We start from the raw sequence: 13,445 nt of genomic DNA on the forward strand, positions 1-13,445 counted from the left end.
AATCTTTCCTAGGACTGTATCCACCTTTTCCAGCCCACCGGAGCACCTGAAAGCTGAACTAATTTATGCAGGAAAAGTCATCAACTGCCGAGCCGAGAAGTTCGTGACGAATCAAATTTACTGTAAGTTCGCTCATCCCTAATGAATACTTTGCTTTAATTTACCTAATACAGAGTTTCCCAACCAGGGTGCCTCCAGCTGTTGCAAAACAACAACTCCCAGCATGCCCGGACAGCCGAAGGCTGTCCGGGCATGCTGGAAGTTGTAGTTTTGCAACAGCTGGAGGCACACTGGTTTGGAAACACTGACCTAGTATAAGATTCAAATTCACAGTAAAATCTTATATAGAATATACTAACGTAACATACCCAAATATTTTACATATATCAGTTGTTTATTACCAGTATACCATGATAAATTCACCGTATTATCTGCTAATCTTTTGCGCATCTATCAGGCTACATCTGTTCTACGGAGAAATGCGAAATTCAGTTTAAATATTTGCTCCACAATTCCAGATCCACCAATAAGATAGTAGGGGTGGGTCTGCCTCCTGCAAGCAAGGTTTTTTTTTTTTCCCTATTGCCTTGAAGACAACCACTGCTGGGGAGGACTCTTTCACTGCCTCATTCTCTGGCACTCAAGCCTTCTGGCAGAACCCACAGCGGAAGACATTATTCTGTAAACTTGACTGAAGTAGACAGCTCCTATTCTCCCATCCAAGATGGACAGCTTGGTTCTCTCGGCACGGATTTGAGGCGTAACAGGTATGTGAAGATTCTACCATGTTCTGATTTCTATTGTAGCCGCAGCATTTCAGCACTTCAGCTCATGGACAGCTCCCATCTGCAGTGTGTCAGCTCCAGCCTTCTCCATCCAACAGTGCTCTGCATAATCCACCACACACACAACCCTTCTATTACAGAGACAAAAGGCACAGGAGTTCAGGACCAGGACATGCTGATGATTCTGGTGAGTCAGCGTAATGGAGCAGAAGCTGGCATAGCACGGACTGCGATGAAATCACTGTACAATGCGATGAATACATTTTGTCCAATTTTTCCAATCACCGCCTTTAAAAAAAATGAATAAATAAACAAATAAGGTTTCGCCTTGATGCATAAAAGACAAAGCCATGAAAGGATGTAAGCAGCAAGGGGGGGGGGTTAAGTCGTAGGCAATGAGCAGGCACAAAAGTGATGGGGTGCGATGGTTACAAGGCAGCTGTCGAGGAGACTAAAGGGTGTAGATGAATGGTTCGAAAAGATGGTTTTCTTAGGTCTTTTGGAATGAATGGGTTAATCCAATTGAATGGAAACAAAGATGATGGTACAAGAGGCAAGGGCTTAGGCGACGGGAAGAAGCCTATATGTGGAAGTGAGTTCCTGTAGGACTGAGATTGCCGGGAAAGGAATTGACGATATTCTATTAGTTGAGATATATTTATATGGTAGTCTGAAGGGTTACAGAATCGGCGTCTCTCTGATAGATAATAGTTTTTCCTGCACTCTAGCTTTTTTTGCTGAATAAAATTACTGTAGATACAATGTATAAAAATAGTTTGTGACGCCGGATATGGGAGCAGTAATGTGAGCTCGGGTGCATACTTTTTATTCAGAGCGAATAGGTACAAATTTAGAGATGGAGGATGTCCCTCAATAAAAACATGCAAAGTAGCATCATCTCGCTTTTACTTGATAGCCCAGGAAAATCTACTAACTAGAAACAAATAAAAAAAAATCTACTAACTAACTATATATATATATATATATATATATATATACAGTGGTCCCTCAAGTTACAATATTAATTGGTTCCAGGACGACCATTGTATGTTGAAACCATAGTATGTTGAGACCATAACTCTATGGAAACCTGGTAATTGGTTCTGAAGCCCCCAAAATGTCATCCAAAAATAGGAAAAAGTGAGGATTAAAGATAAATAAGTAGATAACTAATACAGATAAAGTAAATCCTTACATATAAAAGTAAGAAAGATTTGCTGGGAGCTGTAATCACTGTCTAATCACTGTCTATTTCAGTGTTTCCCAACCAGGGTGCCTCCAGCTATTGCAAAATTGCAACTCCCAGCATGCCCAGACAGCCTTCGGCTGTCCTGGCATGCTGGGAGTTGTAGTTTTGCAACAATTGGAGGCACCCTCTTAGGCAACCACTGGTCTATGTAGAGGACAGAAGCTTCTTCAGGGTCCTGTACAGTACACATAATGTCCTAAAAAAAAAAAAGGGAAAATGGAGCCGCCCTCACCTGGTGTCCAAATGAGCAGCTAAAACTGGCACAGGTAAAGACTAGTAAAGAACATGTAATACCTCCCTGTACTGTAGGGGGCGCTACCAGACACCAGTCAGTGCATACACTTCAGTAATACAGGTAAAGAGTACAGAACATGTAATGCCTCCCTGTACTGTAGGAGGCGCTACCAGACACCAGTCAGGGCATGCACTTTAGAAATACAGGGGTTTTACCAGTGAAATGTCCATTTTGATTGGTCGTTTCTTCCAACCATTGACACATTTCGCAGATTCCATAGCATTGTATGTTGAGTCTGGTTTCAAGCTACAATGGTCCAGAAAAGACCATTGTATGTTGAAACTATTGTATGTTGAAGCCATTGTAAGTTGAGGGATGACTGTATAGAATGCTTCATCATGCCTAAAGTATTCTGCATCCATATATTTTACCCAATAGCTTTATTACTGAAGTGGATGTCTGCCTTATATATACAGAGAGTGAAAAGGATCATCTGTGTAAATCTTGTTATTGTTTATTGTGCTTAGAAATCCATTTGAATCTGATAAACAAACAGTTTTATACAGTGGAAACCTGTTGGGTGCATAGAGGTGCACAGACTTTGTGTGTTGTGGGAACAATGTGGGTAGTTGGACCATGTACAGGAAATATTGCACTGTACAGACATATGTTAGGGTGGGACCTCCTGGCGGAGCCTCTTGGTCACATGTAGCCTTGCCTTTCCCATACCCCTGAAGAAGAACATTTTCAGAACTTGATAGGATAAACAGAAACAGGTTGTATAAACATTGAATACGATCCTATTTACTAATGTATGTGCACCATTTTTCTCTTGTAGACAGATTGGGACATGTGTTCGTTTTTAACATAGAATCCCTAACACTGAAATCACACTCTATTACAGTCAGCAATTGGCTATCATCTCCACACGCACCTCCCCCTTGATGAGCACATCACTGGGGCGCCATTCTTACTGTCCTCACTTGACCATTCTTACATGATGACATCTCATGAGGTGAGGACCAGCATATAGGGGATATTTATGTCATTTCCTGTGGCTATTCCATAAATTACTAGATGGGAATAGGGCTGGGCGGTATGACCAAATGTGTGTATCACGGTATTTTTTAAACTTTTGCCGGTTCCATGGTATATTATGGTATTTCCTAGCCCCCCCCCCCATATTAATTATCAGCCCACATCCCCATCGGGGTAATTACTCACATGTCACCTGCATGCACTGCCCTCCTTGTCCTGTTTGTTGCGGCCGCCGGCACTGACACTCTGTACTGTGCGGTATCCCTATGCCCGGGCTGCAAAAGGTAAACAAAATAAACTTTAACGCACCTACGTCAGCCTTACGCTGGGAACGGGAACGTCGGAGAGCTGTCACTGTCAGCTTATCACTGGCCGCAGCGATGTTCCGCCTCGGCCAGTGATAGGCTGAGCCCACTGTCATGTAAGAAGCCGGCTTCTTACATGACAGTGGGCTCAGCCTATCACCGGCTGAGGTGGAACATCGCTGCGGCTGGTGATAGGCTGACGGCTGTCCGACGTTCCCGTCCCCAAGAAACAAGTGAGGCCGGTACCGGACCAACGGGAGGTGAGTTAAAGTTTATTTTGTTTATTTTTTGCAGCCCGGGCATAGGGATACCGCACAGTATAGAGCAGTGGTCTCCAACCTGCGGACCTCCAGATGTTGCAAAACTACAACTCCCAGCATGCCCGGACAGCCAACGGCTGTCCGGGCATGCTGGGAGTTGTAGTTTTGCAACATCTGGAGGTCCGCAGGTTGGAGACCACTGGTATAGAATGTCAGCGCCGGCGCCCGCAACAAACAGGACGAGGAGGGCAGCGCATGCGGGTGACGTGTGAGTAGTACCCTGATGGGGACAGTGCTGGACTAATAATTATTTGGGGAGGGGGGCAGAATAGCGCTCGCAGGTCACATAGGATTAGTTCCCCGAAATAGGGACAGTGCAGCGCTGGGCTGATTCATTCATTCCCGAGGAGGAGGGGCCAAACCGGTACTGCGGTATGGGTTAAAATTCATATCGTGCAGCTCAAAAATTTCGGTATTCGGTATGAACCGGTTTACCGCCCAGCCCTAGATGGGAATACTACTTACTCCAGTATAGGATGAATTCCCACCTAAACATTAACATATCAGTCACATAAATGAGTAAAGCAAGTGCTTAATGTGTAAATGCAGTTTACTGTCAACAAGGCCAACACTTAAGTTACTGGGATATAAATGTGTTGTATTTAATCACATTTCCCATTTTTTTTAATTATACCAATTTTGGAGAATTGTGTACCATAAGAATCATCTGAAGGAGTTGGAATAACATGTGCACACACTATATATATATATATATATATATATATATATATATATATATATATATATATTTTTTTTTTTTTATGAATATGTCATTATTATAATAGCTCAATGTAGCTGAATGATATAATAATAATAATATGCATTCTAAATTCCCCATGGTATAACTCCAGCCCTCCATCTTAATACTCTAACATCTGTTTTATGGCAGCCCATAGTCTTCTAATGGATCTACAGGGTGCCCAAAAAAATGTGGTGCTCCCCTAGCAGCTATACAGATTATTATAGAATCCCTCCAGCATCTAGGGAAGTATATTATATGATAACGTAATATCTAGAATTTACTATGTACATAATCCCTTCATGTATCCTGTAATGCAGCTTGATCATTGTATACTTCCCTTTAGGATTATAGAGGCAGTATAGCAGCATATACAGTAAGGTGTACAGTATATTTCTCATAGATAAATCTAATAACAAGATATAAAAAAAACATGTGATCAGCAATGGAATTCCCCATTGCACTGGTTTATGAGATGCTTCAGGTTTCATAGTTTCTTGTATAATAGAATATATAGCATAGTGTTCAGTTCAGTTCCCTAGCGCTGATGATGGACCCCGTAGCTTTGGATGGGGGCAGGGAGAGAAGTTTGCATTACAGTGTTTGTTTACATGTGCTCATCCGAATGGATGGGATATATACACCAATAAATCCCTATGGACTTATTCCACGTCTATTGATAAGATCAAGTAACAAAACAATCTGCTGCTGCAATTCGCAGGATCAACACAAAAGGACGACGTGTATTACAAATGGACTCTTTTTCTCATGCTGGACTCCCTTTAGGTGACCTCTTTCACACACATATACGGCATTGGAAAGGTAACAGTTAGAGATGAGCGAACTTACAGTAAATTTGATTCGTCACGAACTTCTCGGCTCGGCAGTTGATGGCTTTCCTTGCATAAATGAGTTCAGCTTTCAGGTGCTCCCGTGGGCTGGAAAAGGTGGATACAGTCCTAGGAGACTCTTTCCCAGGACTGTATCCACCTTTTCCAGCCCACCGGAGCACCTGAAGGCTGAACTAATTTATGCAGGATAAGTAATCAACTGCCGAGCCGAGAAGTTCGTGACAAATCGAATTTACTGTAAGTTCGCTCATCTCTAGTAACAGTGTTCAGTGTTACTTGTCTGGATGTGACAAAACACAATAATGATCTAGTTTTCCACACCACGTGTATTAACATACTTTTTATCTCAGATACAGAAGTATGAAAGTTCATATGAAGCCAACTTGACAATGTTCCAGTGAGAATCATTGTGAACAAGATGACAGAATCGTCCGTAACTTGTAACCTAAAATTATCCAAAAGCCCCATAATAATAGTAAACAGACCCATCTTGTCCTTCTAACTACCTATATGGCATGAGGGGACGGGGGGGGGGGGGGGGGGGGCATTGGCATTAAAACCTGGGGTATAACTAAAGTACTATGCCCTTCACACCAGTTATCCCCCAGTGCCCCCATGCACTAGTTAGCCTCTTCCTCCCATTAATATTACCCTGTTTTGTGCCCCCACACAGCATCATGCCCCTGTTTGTGCCCAACTTAGTAATATGCCCCATTTTTTGTTCCTCCACTGAGTAATGTACCCTTCCTTTGTGCACACACTCGGTATTAAGATCCCTTTATGTGACCCCATGGTACACTCATGCAGTATTATGCCCTTTTTTCCTTGATACAGTAATTAAAAGATTTGAAGCTGAGAGTTGTTAAAGGGATGAAAAACTATTTTTTTTTAAATATCAACTGGCTCCAGAAAGTTAAACAGATTAGTAAATGACTTCTATTAAAAAATCTTACTCCTACCAGTACTTATCAGCTGCTAAAGTTGAGTTGTTCTTTTCTGTCTGACAACGGTGCTCTCTGCTAACACCTCTGTCTGTCTTAGGAACTGCCCAGAGCAGAAGAGGTTTGCTATGGGGATTTGCTCCTACTCTGGACAGTTCCTGAGACAAACAGAGGTGTCAGCAGAGAGCACTGTGGTCAGACAGAAAAGAACAACTCAACTTAAGAACTGGTAGGATTAAGATTTTTTAATAGAAGTAATTTACAAATCTGTTTAACTTTCTGGAGCCAGTTGATATTAAAAAAAAAAAAATATTCACTGGAGTACCCCTTTAAACGATCAAAATTTATTTAATATGTGAATGTTTAGGTTAAATATTTGGGGGAGGTTTACTAAACCAAAATAGCAAGCTCCAGCTGAAATTTTGGTTCAAAACTAGAGTGCATGGCATGCGCAAAAATTTGTTGTGAACATTAGAGACTTTTTCCCCATCCAATACAGTTTTGAAAAGTGTATAGAAAAAGGGACATAGTATATAGAGATTGCAAAATGGGCCCAATCTTATTTTAAGATGTGTGGGTGCAGGGAAGAGGAAACTCTAAACTAGTCACACTAAAAGAATTCTGCATGTGGCAGTTTGTCAAATTTGTCACAATTTGCATTGTTTGGACCATCACAAAAGTGAATGCAATTTAAGACATTGGCCCACATTTATCATTCCAGTGCAAGTGAAGCATTTTTTACACCTTTTTTTTTTGTGCTGATAATGTGTAGGAGCACCAAATTTATTAAAAGGTAAAAGAGCTTTGATAAATTTTGTGCAGGTCACATTTTCTGAAATTTCTGTCTACACATACACCAAAAAGCTACACCATGTCTGGGCTGGTGTAGTTTTAGAGACTTTTCAGTGGCTTTGCGCCTTTTTTTGCTCCTTTTTAGAAAAAGGCGCAATGGTAAATCCCTTCCATATCATGTCTATTGACAAAATCAGTGGATTACAACTCAAAATCAGCAGAAATGTGTAAACAAAAAGGGGCAAAAAAGGCGCAAATAAACCCTGCTTGCGCCTTTTTTGCCCCTTTTTTAGACACAAAAAACTGTCTAAAGACAATGATAAATGTGGGCCAATATTGATAAAATGCTCCTGTTGGTGTAATTGTTCTCTAGTCATGAAGTGACACAAGACAGAGAAATGGTGTTCACCAACTCTGATCCTGGTCATTTAACTCCACATTGGCCATGGTCAACAGCGGCCACAGCATGTGGATGGTTAGAAACTACTGTAGGTGGAAATGTCCTTATTTGGTCCCCATGATGCAATTGTTGGTGTGCCAGGCAGTTGAGATGATAGTCAGGGGATAGTACACCCTGTTCAAAAGTATATCAATAAAAACTAAGCAAATAAACAAGCCTGCACACAGCGTTGTAGTCATAAAGATTTTAAAAAAACATAACAATAACTTTATGCATTTTGTTTTACAGAAAAATAAAGCCAACATGTAATATATACCACCAAGTTAACTCTTTGAAAACAAAATCCCCCCCAAAGACATATTTTCTTTTCACAAAAAGCATAAAGATAGTGGGCTGTGTTCACACTGAGAGGGAGTGCGGCTTTGCGGTAGGCATACACATTTGATCTGCTGTAATGGGGCGCTCTGTTCCTAGGAAATCATCAGTTAATACATCTTCATAAAGAGAATGAAAAATGGCACTCACCATATGTAGAGAAACTTCTTGTAACTTTAATAATCTTCTGTGCAAAACAAACTGCAGCAGGGAGCTGCGTGGAGACAGACAGGGGAGTTTCAGTGACAGCTGTTTCAAGCGTCACCCCCCTGGTTGGGAAACACTGGCTCAACCAATGGATTGTCCCGCCCAAATCAATGTTTAATGCTAAACAGATCTTCTAAGAATTGTTGATGATGTTTTTTTCTTCTTCTAATTTTCCATATATGACATAAAATGTTATCATTTTTCTTTTCACCACAAATCTGAGACTTCCTGCTCTGTCTGTGATGATAAGGAGGAGGCTGTTGAAAAGTGATCTGTACAGCATTACAGCAAAAGGTTAACATAGATGATTAGAGAGGGCAAACGGGGGGACAATTAAAACTTCACTTTTATTCCATGTGCATTAAAAACAATAGGATATCCAACGCGGTGATAAAACAAGAAACGCCAACGCATTTCGAGCCCAGTGTGGCTCTTAGTCGTGGCAATGTATTCTCGGACATGTGCCCCTCATATAGTGGCAACCTCAAATGAGCCTGTCCAACACCGGAGCGGGCCAAAAGCAACGTGGATGTGATGTATGTCAGCTTAATCCCGGCTACACAAAGCCACAAATCATGGAATGGATTAACAAGGTAAATTCATGAGGAATCAGGGACACACATCAATAGAGCTTCAAAAGTAAAATGCGGCCCGGGTCAGGGGCATAAATCATGTCAATGGTGGGGTGTGAACTCGCCTCTCAACCAAAGAAGCAGCATAGAAAGTAAATGGAAGATGCAGCATGTTATGAAGGATGTGTTTCATGCATAAGTAACGAATATCCGATGCTATATTCATTATTGCCGTACCATCGGCTATTCGTTACTTCTGCATGAAACACATCCTTCATAACATGCTGCATCTTCCATTTACTTTCTATGCTGCTTCTATGGTTGAGAGGCGAGTTCACACCCCACCATTGACATGATTGATGCCCCTTACCTGGGCTGCATTTTACTTTTGAAGCTCTATTGATGTGTGTCCCTGCTTCCTCATGAATTTACCTTGTTAATCCGTTCCATGATTTGTGGCTTTGTGTAGCCGGGATTAAGCTGACATACATCACATCCACGTTGCTTTCGGCCCGCTCCGGTGTTGGACAGGCTCACTTATGGTTGCCACTATATAAGGGGCACATGCCCGAGAACACATTGCCACAATGAAGAGCCACACTGGGCTCGAAACATGTCAGTGTTTCTTGTTTTATCACAATGTTGCATATTCTATTGTTTATAACGCACATGGAATAAAAGTGAAGTTTTAATTGTCCACTGTTTTGGAGCAGCTGGAGGCCCTTATTTTTTACCCTCTCTAGTCTTGCCCGGGATATGGCCCGCTGTTTGCCTGCCCTGCTCTCCGAACATAGACTTATTCTTCAGTTATGCTGTACACTGGAGTGGTGAGCTGCATCTATCATTTATTTTTCTTCTTTAACAGAGATGATGCTCACAAATCAGTCTTCGCTTCCTTTGCAAAGTTCACGGTTAATGCCTGTGAATTCTTCCATTCACGTGTATGGGACTGGTCCTGTCAATTGTTACTTATGTCCATGGGGCTTGTTGTGAACTATATATCTAAATGCTGTTAAAACCAGTCGGGCAAGAGGGCTGTCCCCATTAAAAAAGAAACAATCAGAAATATAGAAACATATTTAGAAAAAGGTAAAGGCCCTCATTTACTAAGAGTGTTGTGTAGGTTTCTTTGTGGGTTTTAATTCCCTACAATTTATTTTCCACGGTATTTAACCACTTAAGGACCTATGGCGTATGGATACGCCTTGACGTCCTGGTACTTAAGGACCCAGGGCGTATCCATACGCCCGTGGGAATTTCGGTCCCCGCCGCGCGCCGGGCGGGGACCGGGCCGGGGTGACTGCTGATATCAATCAGCAGGCACCCCGTGCAAATGCCCAGGGGGGTCATCAGACCCCCCCACGTCGGCGATCGGCGCAAATCGCAAGTGAATTCACACTTGCGATTTGCGCCGATTCCGGGTCATACGGGTCTATTGTGACCCGGTGACCCGGAATAGAAGGGGGATCGCGGTTGTCCAAGACACCCACGATCCCCCTGTAGGCATAGGAGTGAGGTGGCAGAGGTGCCACCCCTCCTATCCCTGCTATTGGTCTGCTATTGATCGTCAGAGGGGACGACCAATAGCAGACCGGGGGCGGGGGGGTTAACTTTCGTTTTCCCCGTCCTGCCCTCCCACAATAGGCGGGGCAGAACGGGGAACCGAAGGGGACCGGGCGCCGACGTCCACTTACCCGTCCGGAGGCTGCGGCGACTTTGATCGGCGGGCGGCGTCACGTGCGTCTGAAGAGGACGGCTCCGAGGATCCTACGGAAGCCGGTAAGTAGATCTGGAGGGCTACAGTCTGAGACCGTGGTCTCTAACTGTAGCCCTCCAGATGTTGCAAAACTACAACTCCCAGCATGCCCAGACAGCTGTTTGGGCATGCTGGAATATGTAGTTTTGCAACAGCTGGAGGGCTGCAGTTTGAGACCACTATACAGTGGTCTCTAAACTATATCCCTCCAGATGTTGCAAAACTACAACTCCTAGCATGCCCACATAGCTGTTTGTGGTCTGGACATGCTGGGAGTTGTAGTTTTGCAACATCTGGAGGTCCACAGTTTGGAGATCACTGTGCAGTGGTCTAAAAACTGTAGCTCTCCAGATGTTGCAAAACTGCAATTCCCAGCATGCCCAGAAAGCAAACAGCTGTCTCGGCATGCTGGGAGTTGTAGTTGCGTACCTCCAGCTATTGCATAACTACATCTCCCAGCATGCCCTTCGGTGATTAGTACATGCTGGGAGTTGTAGTTTTGCAACAGCTGGAGGCACACTGGTTGGAAAATATTGAGTTAGGTAACAGAACCTAACTGAATGTTTTCCAACCAGTGTGCCTCCAGCTGTTACAAAACTACAACTCCCAGCATGCACGGTCTGTCAGTACATGCTGGGAGTTGTAGTTTTGAAACAGCTGGAGGTTTGCCCCCCCCCCCCCCCATGTGACTGTACAGGGTACATTCACATAGGCGGGTTTACAGTAAATTTCCTGCTTCAAGTTTGGGCTGCGGCAAATTTTTTGCCGCAGTGCAAACTCCTAGCGGGAAATTCACCGTAACCCGCCAGTGTGAATGTACCCTAAAAACACTACACTACACTAACACCTAATAAAGGGTAAAACACTACATATACACCCCTTACACTGTCCCCCCCCCCCAATAAACAATTTAAAACGTCTTGTACGGCAGGGTTTCCAAAACAGAGCCTCCAGCTGTTGCAAAACAACAACTCCCAGCATTTCTGGACAGCCACTGACTGTCCAGGCATGCTGGGAGTTTAGCAACAGCTGGAGGCACCCTGTTTGGGAATCACTGGCGTAGAATACCCCTATGCAATCCCTAATTTAGTCCTCAAATGCGCATGGTGCTCTCTTACTTCGGAGCCCTGTCGTATTTCAAGGAAACAGTTTAGGGCCACATATGGGGTATCTCCGTACTCAGGAGAAATTACACTACAAATTTTGGGGGGCTTTTTTTCCTTTTACCGCTTGTGAAAAGGAAAAGTTGGGGGCTACACCAGCCTGTTAGTGTAAATTTTTTTTATTTTTTTACACTAACATGCTGGTGTTGCCCCATACTTTTTATTTCCACAAGCGGTAAAAGGAAAAAAAGACCCCCAAAATTTGTAACGCAATTTCTCCTGAGTACAGAAATACCCCAGATGTGTGCGTAAAATGCTCTGCGGGCACACAACAAGGCTCAGGAGTGAGAGTGCACCATGTACATTTGAGGCCTAAATTGGTGATTTGCACAGGGGTGGCTGATTTTACAGCGGTTCTGACAAATGCAAAAAAAAATAATACCCACATGTGACCCCATTTTGGAAACTACACCCCTCACCAAACGTGACAAGGGGTATAGTGAGCCTGAACACCCCACAGGTGTTTGACGAATTTTCATTAAAGTTGGATGGGAAAATGAAAAAAATTATATTTTTTCACTAAAATGCTGGTGTTACCCTAAATTTTTCATTTTCACATCGGGAAATAGGAAAAAAGCCCCCCCAATTTTGTAAACCCATCTCTTCTGAGTAAGAACATACCCCATATGTGAATTTAAAGTGCTCTGCGGGCGAACTACAATGCTCAGAAGAGAAGGAGCGCCATTGGGATTTTGTAGAGAAAATTTGTCCGGCATTGAAGGCCACATGTGTTTACAAAGCCCCCATAGTGCCAGAATAATGAACCCCCGACACATGTGACCCCATTTTGGAATCTACACCCCTCACGTAATGTAATAAGGGGTACATTGAGAATTTACGCCCCACAGATGTCTGACAGATTTTTGGAACAGTGGTCCGTAAAAATGAAAAATAAACTTTTTCATTTGCACAGCCCACTGTTCCAAAGTTCTGTGGGGTGTAAATACTCACTGCACCCCTTATTAAATTCTGTGAGGGGTGTAGTTTCCAAAATGGGGTCACATGTGGGGGGTTCCACTGTTCTGGCACCACGGGGGGCTTTGTAAACGCACATGGCCCCTGACTACCATTCCAAACTAATTCGCTTTCCAAAAGCTCAATGGCGCTCCTCCTCTTCTGAGCATTGTAGTTCGCCAGCAGAGCATTTTACGTCCTAACATGGGGTATTTCCATACTCAGAAGAAATGGGGTTACACATTTTGGGGGTCATTTTCTCCTATTACCCCTTGTAAAAATGTAAAATTTTGGGGAAAAACTGCATTTTAGTAAAAAAAAAAAATTTTCATTTACACATCCAAATTTTACGAAAAGTCGTCAAACACCTGTGGGGTGTTAAGGCTCAGCGGACCCCTTGTTACGTTCCTTGAGGGGTGTAGTTTCCAAAATAGTATGCCATGTGGGTATTTTTTGCTGTTCTGGCACCACAGGGGCTTCCTAAATGCGACATGCCCCCAAAAAACCATTTCAGCAAAAGTTGCTTTCAAAAAGCCAAATGTGACTCCTTCTCTTCTGAGCATTGTAGTTTGCCCGCAAAGCATTTTACATCCTAACATGGGGTATTTCCATACTCAGAAGAGATGGGATTACAAATTTGGGGGGGCATTTTCTCCCATTACCCTTTGTAAAAATGGTAAATTTGGAGGAAAAACTGCACTTTAGTGAAAACATTTTTTTTTTCATTTACACATCCGACTTTAACGAAAAGTCGTCAAACACC

General features: G+C 43.0%; 1 protein-coding gene across 1 annotated transcript in view; it reads left to right on the forward strand.

The window, feature by feature from the left end:
* Positions 1-390: 390 nt before the first annotated feature.
* CLVS1 (clavesin 1) overlaps positions 391-13,445 on the forward strand; it is a 125,854-nt gene continuing 112,799 nt past the window's right edge. Inside the window, exon 1 of the mRNA XM_056522022.1 lies at positions 391-767. The gene's annotated coding sequence lies outside the window, so the exon portion shown is untranslated. The remainder of the gene's footprint in view (positions 768-13,445) is intronic.

The sequence above is a fragment of the Hyla sarda genome, chromosome 5, assembly GCF_029499605.1.
Source record: "Hyla sarda isolate aHylSar1 chromosome 5, aHylSar1.hap1, whole genome shotgun sequence".
Lineage (NCBI taxonomy): Eukaryota > Metazoa > Chordata > Amphibia > Anura > Hylidae > Hyla > Hyla sarda.